We start from the raw sequence: 6,541 nt of genomic DNA on the forward strand, positions 1-6,541 counted from the left end.
TAGATCCCCATTGATTGCGATTGGATATGGGACTCCCAAAGAAGTGTGGTTAGGTAATGTTGCTGATTATTATGTTCGTAGAATATTTGATTGCCCATGTTATATTCGAGCAAGTGATGGTAAGCTCGATGGAAGGGTAAGAAAGTGCATATTTCTAGGCTATGCACGAGGTGAGAAGGGTTATCGATTGTGGTGCCTAGAGTTAAATTCACCTATTATCAGCAGAAAAGTTAGGTTTGATGAGTCTCAAGTACTTTTGGCTAGGAGTGATTATAGCAGTATTCAAACGGATTTGAACGGTGTTTAGCTTGACGTGGAGTTACGACTAGAAACTCTTAAGATAACGAGTACGAGTACTAGCAAAGTAATCGATACGGATGGTGCTTGTAGCAAGGTGGAGCCTATAGAGTCAATGGTTGCCGTAATTGCTGAAATTAACAAGGTACGTATTCGATCTCCTAATAGATATAGATGCAACAATGGTTTTTCTTTATTTGTGGTTAAAGAGGTTACATCGGAAAATCCTTGCGGAGCCATTAAAGGTGCATGTGCAGTTGGTATTCTAATAAGGTCCTCAATTATGGAAAAATTCAATCGATGCTTGGACTTGGATAAAATATGTGGCTATTGAGCCCATTAGAGGCAATAAGAGAGTAGTGGCAAAGTTTGAATTTTTTGCGAAGTGATTGTGACTTGGCTCAAATGTTGAGCTAAGGTGGAGATTGTTAAAATATGTCTCGAATTTGAGCCCAATGTGAAAGTCTGAATATTCCGAATTGGATATTTTGCGGACGTTCGAAATTAAGCAAATAATATCCAAAGATCAACTTCCCAAAATTCGAATATGTATTGGAGAATTTGGCCGCTAAAATAGGAAATTCCAACTTTGACTTGGACTTGGATTTTTTTTTTTTTAAATATACAAAGATATGTTTTGGTTTAGATTGTTCAAGATAACAACAAAATAAGAAAGTTTTGGTGTTGACTTTGATTTGTATCTTGGGATTAACGTGCGTGTCAGGCAAGATAGGAAACAAAATCCTATGAGAAGTCGGCAAAAGAATAAGGGGTCTCACTTATGGTATATAGACTTGTGGTTGTGGGTGATAGAAGGTTGATTGTTATGCCTCGATCCTACGAGCATGTGCCCATCTCTCGATGGCCGATTATATTATGATATCCTAGGACGACTCGCCAACCCATTCATTTTAATGCACATGCAGAAGCGTGTAAATAAATCTCCAAACAACAGAAAGATGGGATAGAAAGGCAGGGCCACAAAATCACAACCACACAACACACCTTTATACAAAACTAGCTACTTTATTTACAACACTAATCTATTCACAGAGGTCTACCAAAATAGGAAAGCTACAGGCCCTCTTAACGTTCGAATCCTCAATCGAAGGCTTAGGGGTCTCTGGCTTGAGGGAGCTCGGGTCTACCACTGAATCATCAGGAGGGTTAGCTGTACCATTACCAAAAGCAATCTCTAACATCGACACAGGTACCTCAGATTCCTGCAGGGGGTCTTCTTTGAGTCCATCTCGCCCGTAACGATACCACGATCAGAATTGATTGGGTACCATTTGGGATAGACCTGCATCAACTTAGACAATGGATCGCACGAGCTCATAAACCCGGCTCCTTAGCTCCCAGGGATGAGAATCTAAGTAATTTGTTTGGTGACCTTCTTCGGCTGACCGAAGCGCTTGGGAAGAACAGCCATCTAAGGACCTGAAAAGGTTTAGCTCACGACGAGGTGAGACGATGTCTCGGCAAGTTCATCCCCTAAACTCTGACTAGGAAGGAAATACGCCTAGAGGCAGCTATATACACTCAAGTCAGAAGGCTTACCTTGCCTTAGTTCCCTCCTGCACGTTAGCACGGTTTATAAATCTCAACCAATCAATCATTCAATACCAACGATCGCTCAATCCAACGATCAATCGATCCAATCAATACTATTTATTAATTCAATACTATCTATCTAGTACCATCAATGCAAACCATGCTCTCACAAGCTAAAAATGATAGATAGTAGCTCGCACAAGCTGATATAGATAGATAATAGCTCCCACAAGCTAATATAGATAGATAGTAACTTCCATAAGCTGATATACGGTTGCTTGCTCTCACAAGCTAATAAACAATCATTGCTCACACAAGCTGAATAAGTATACTACTCAAACAAGCCGACATATCAAGCACTTATAGGTTGATATAGTATACTGCTCTCAAAAGCTAAAATCACAATCCTCACACAAGCTGAACTACAATAAACCAATCCCGGCCAAGAACTTTGTGCCGTGCACACCAATTCCTCAATTAAATGACGAACTTGGCCTGATTTCATCATGTTAAAATATACCCAACGAAAATAATCGTTTGTGGGTACACGGTCAGTTGGAGCCAAAAACACAATATATTTCTTTTAAAAATTCCACTATTTATATAGTGTATGAAAACATTTTTTTGTGTCAAAAACCGACGCCCCAGTGTTTTCTAATTTAATATTGAAATGAATAAATTTTGGGATAAATACCCAAAATTACAATTCACACTCAATTTGTACAAATAAGCATTCAATAAATAAACCAAGCATACCATTGCAATTAGCACAAATTTCGATCATCGGTTATCCTAGTCTAATTTTCGAAAAAGAATAAATAATTAAATAAATACCAAAATTAATTAAAGAAATACAATTAAACGCCATAAATGCAAACTTAGGCCAAAAAAGCCTAATTAAATACCGAAATGGGCCCGAAAAATTTCCGAACTAATCTAGATAAATAATACAACTTGTCTAGTTACTAATTAAGTTGATCTAACCACTTAACATGCAATAACGGGTAATTAAATCGCTAATCCGCTAAACCATGCTTAGCCTAAACTAATCAACCCTTAAGCATGATTAACTCCCTAAGCAAAGATTAGTGTGTAAACTCACCGGTTTTGAAATTCGATGAGTTCATGATGATGACAAGGCGGAGACGGGCAACAAAATCTGAAGCGGCGACACCAAGCGAGGTTCGGAAGCAATCCAAAGTGGGCCCCGAAGCTTCCAAGTCCTTACTGGCTTTCGGCTTCTGCTCTTGATCGAATAAGCTAAAACCAGTAGATGGTTCGGCAAGAAAGCACTAGCGAAGGTTGCAGCGACCTAGGCGGAGGCAGGGGGTGGTTTTAATGTGACATCCTAGAATTTCAATCATGCTTTGAATTAAATAAATCAGGCATTTCATCGACGCGCCTATAGTGCTATTCTCTAAGCTGATCACTCATGAGATAACTAAACTATCTAGGGAAGTCATTAAGGGATTTTAGTGCAATAGACTTGAGAATTCGATCAGGAATTGACTACTTGACTGTGCTCATCTATAGAGATCATTACGGCACAGTTAAAATTCGATTAGGGATCAGAGATAGGTTAGTTCGACTGAGATAGGTGATTAAAGAGTGGGTGATTTCACCAACTTACAAAATTCTTGTCGATCAGTACTAGTTTGATTTTTCTGTCGTTTTGGTACCCCGTATCCGTATTTGAAATCTTGAGATTTTCACAACCACCGAGAGTTGCCAATGGGTCGAAGAGGTACATTGTGGCTCGAAGAAAATCGATCATGGGTCAATTGCACCAAAAATTTCTAAAAGCTACCCGATAGGCTAGGTCACGCTAAAATCACGCTAGATTGAAATTAATCGCGAATTTGAATCCGATTTCAGAAATTGAAAGTTCTATCATGTCACGAGTCATTTTAAGAACGTCGACTCAACCTCCGAAGATTTTTCTGCAAACCGAGATTTTTGGTGAAAAGTCAAAATAGAGCTGTTTTCGATCGGAAGGAGACCATTTTTTTATCATGTTTTTGGGATGCAAGTTGGTTCTACTCATGAGGAAAAATATCAAATTGATCGAGGACACCATGGTGGATTTTATAGGGCCGAAATTAACTTCAATTGGAGAAAGATTGGTCCAAATTTAGGGGAAAATACTTCAAATTCATAGCCCCCCTTGGACCACCACCTTTGGACCATCTCAATAGCTTCCTAGGGAAGCTTTGTGTCTGCAAGTGGCTGAGGAAGCCAGCTGGCCATGGTGGGGTCAAACCAAGGGGACCACTTGCCAAGCCTGCTGGAGTCGTTCACTTGCTGTTGCTCCTCCACATGAGCCTGCATCCCTGCTGCCATCCTTTCCAAGGCTTCTCAGGCCACGTCAAGCTCAATCGGAGTCTAGATGTCATCGTTCCGCCGCTGTGAAGTACCGCCGTTGGCCGCTAAGCCCTGCTGCAGCCCGTTCGCCAGCTGCCTTCACCGTTTCTAGCCCAAGCCGAGAGCCTAAGTAGTTCTCTCGGCCTACTGTCTAGAGACTGAACCCAGCAAGAAGTTGTGGGCTTCGAGGCCCATTTCTGAGCCCTTCCTGACCTCGCTAGGTGCCCCCACTTCGGAGTTTATCGTTTATCTTCGCTTTGCCATCCTCATGGACTCACCGAATCGTTAATCCAGTGAGTTTACTCACTAAACTCTGCTTAGGAAGTTAATTATGCTTAATGGTTGATTAGTTTAACTTAAGTATGAATTAGGTGGTTAGTTAGAATGGATTAGCAATTTAATTTATCATTATAGTATGTTAGGTGGTTAGAGTAATGTAATTAGAGACTAGATAAGCTGTAATATTTATTTAGATAGGTTCGGAATTTTTCCGGAACCATTTCAGTATTTATTTAGGCTTTTCTAGCCTAAGTTGCATTTATTGGTATGTATTAATTAATTTTTATAATTATTTAATTAATTATTATTTTCGAAAATTAGACCAGGTATACTCGGTGATCGTAATTTCGTATTGATTACAATTGTGTGATTTTTTTAATTAATTGAGTGTATTTTGTGCTAATTGAGTGGAATTTGTAATTTTGGGAATTTATCTCAAAATTAAATAATTTCGATATTTAATTAGAAAATACCGGGCGTCGGTTTACAATGCCAAAAATGTGTTTATGGACTATTGAAATTAGTGGGATTTTCAAAAGGGAAAATATTGTATTTTGGCTAAGGTTGATTGTGTACCCACACGCGATTATTTTATCAGGTATGATAAAAGTAGTGAAATTGTCGAATGATCAGGATGGTATACTATATCAACCTGCGGGCTTTGATATATCAGCTTAGTGTGAGCAGTACACTGGTATAATCTATTAGCCTAAGGGATTTGATATATCAGTTTTGGTGAGCAATATATCTTAGCAGCTTCTGGTGAGCATTATGAGTATACTATATCAGCCTGCAGGCTTTGATATGTCAGCTTAGGATGAGCAGTATACTCTGTTATCAGTTTTTGGCGAGCTATATTAATTATTAGCATTTGGTGAGCTATATTAATTATCAGCTTTTAGGGAGCTATACTATCTATCTTCAACTTAGGGTGAGCAGTTCTTGATGTGATTAAACTTGATAGATAGTATTAGATGGGTTGACCAAGAGGGGGTCTTGTTGGTATGGAATTAACTAGATCGATTGATCGATGACTTTCATAGATTTGATGATGTGATTCGATGATTATATGAAATGTACTGACTTGCAAGAAGGAACTAAGACAAAGGTAAGCCACATATCTCTTGTGTGCATAGGTAACCTTTAGGCATATTTCCTTCCTAATCATAGTTTAAAGGGTGAATTTGCTGAGACGTCATTTCACCCCGTTGTGGGATAACATTTTCAAGTCCATAGATGGTTGTACCTCCCAAGCATTTTGGCCAGTCGAAGAAGGTCGCCGAGCAGGTATCTTATATTCCGCTTCATGGGAACCCTAAGGGATGAGTTTATGAACTCAGAAGGTCTGTTGTTTGGGTTGATGAGGGTCTACCCCATAAGGTACCCCATCAATACAGATCATGGTACCGTCGTGAGTGGAATGGATAGAAAGAATGTCCCATATCGAAATCTAAGGTCCCTATGTTGGTGCTAGAGGTTGCTTTTGGAAAGGGCACGGCAGATCCTCCTAGTGGTTCAGTGGTGGACCCGACTCTATCGGATCCAGGATCCCCAGAGTATTCAGTCGAAGACTCAAATGCTTAGAGGATCTGTAGCACTCTACCCCCCCTTTTTGCAGACCAAGTATATACCGGCTAATATTGTATATCACTAAGTTAGATATGTGTATAAGTGTTCTGTGATTTGAAAATTTGTGGCCCTACTTTTCTATCTCATATGATGTTGTTTGGGATTAATTATTTGCTTTTGCATGTGCATTAAAATGAATGAATTGGTGATGCATCATTGGATGTCACTATTTAATCGATCGTTAAGTGATGGGTATGCTCTCGGAGGATCGGGGCGTGACATCCGGCGGCTTGGACGGCATCTCACGGTGGCTGGCGAAGTTGGACAGGGACTCGAGATGGCTGCGACACATGGCTGGAGATGTGGAATAGTGGGACGAGCGGGCGAGGCTCGTGGGGGCGCGACGGCAAGCAAACGGCTTGTGGTGGCTCCGACGGGCGTGCGACGGCCAAGGGGAGGGGTTGCTCAGTTTTCTTTGCAC

This window comes from Eucalyptus grandis, chromosome 6 (genome assembly GCF_016545825.1).
Source record: "Eucalyptus grandis isolate ANBG69807.140 chromosome 6, ASM1654582v1, whole genome shotgun sequence".
NCBI lineage: Eukaryota > Viridiplantae > Streptophyta > Magnoliopsida > Myrtales > Myrtaceae > Eucalyptus > Eucalyptus grandis.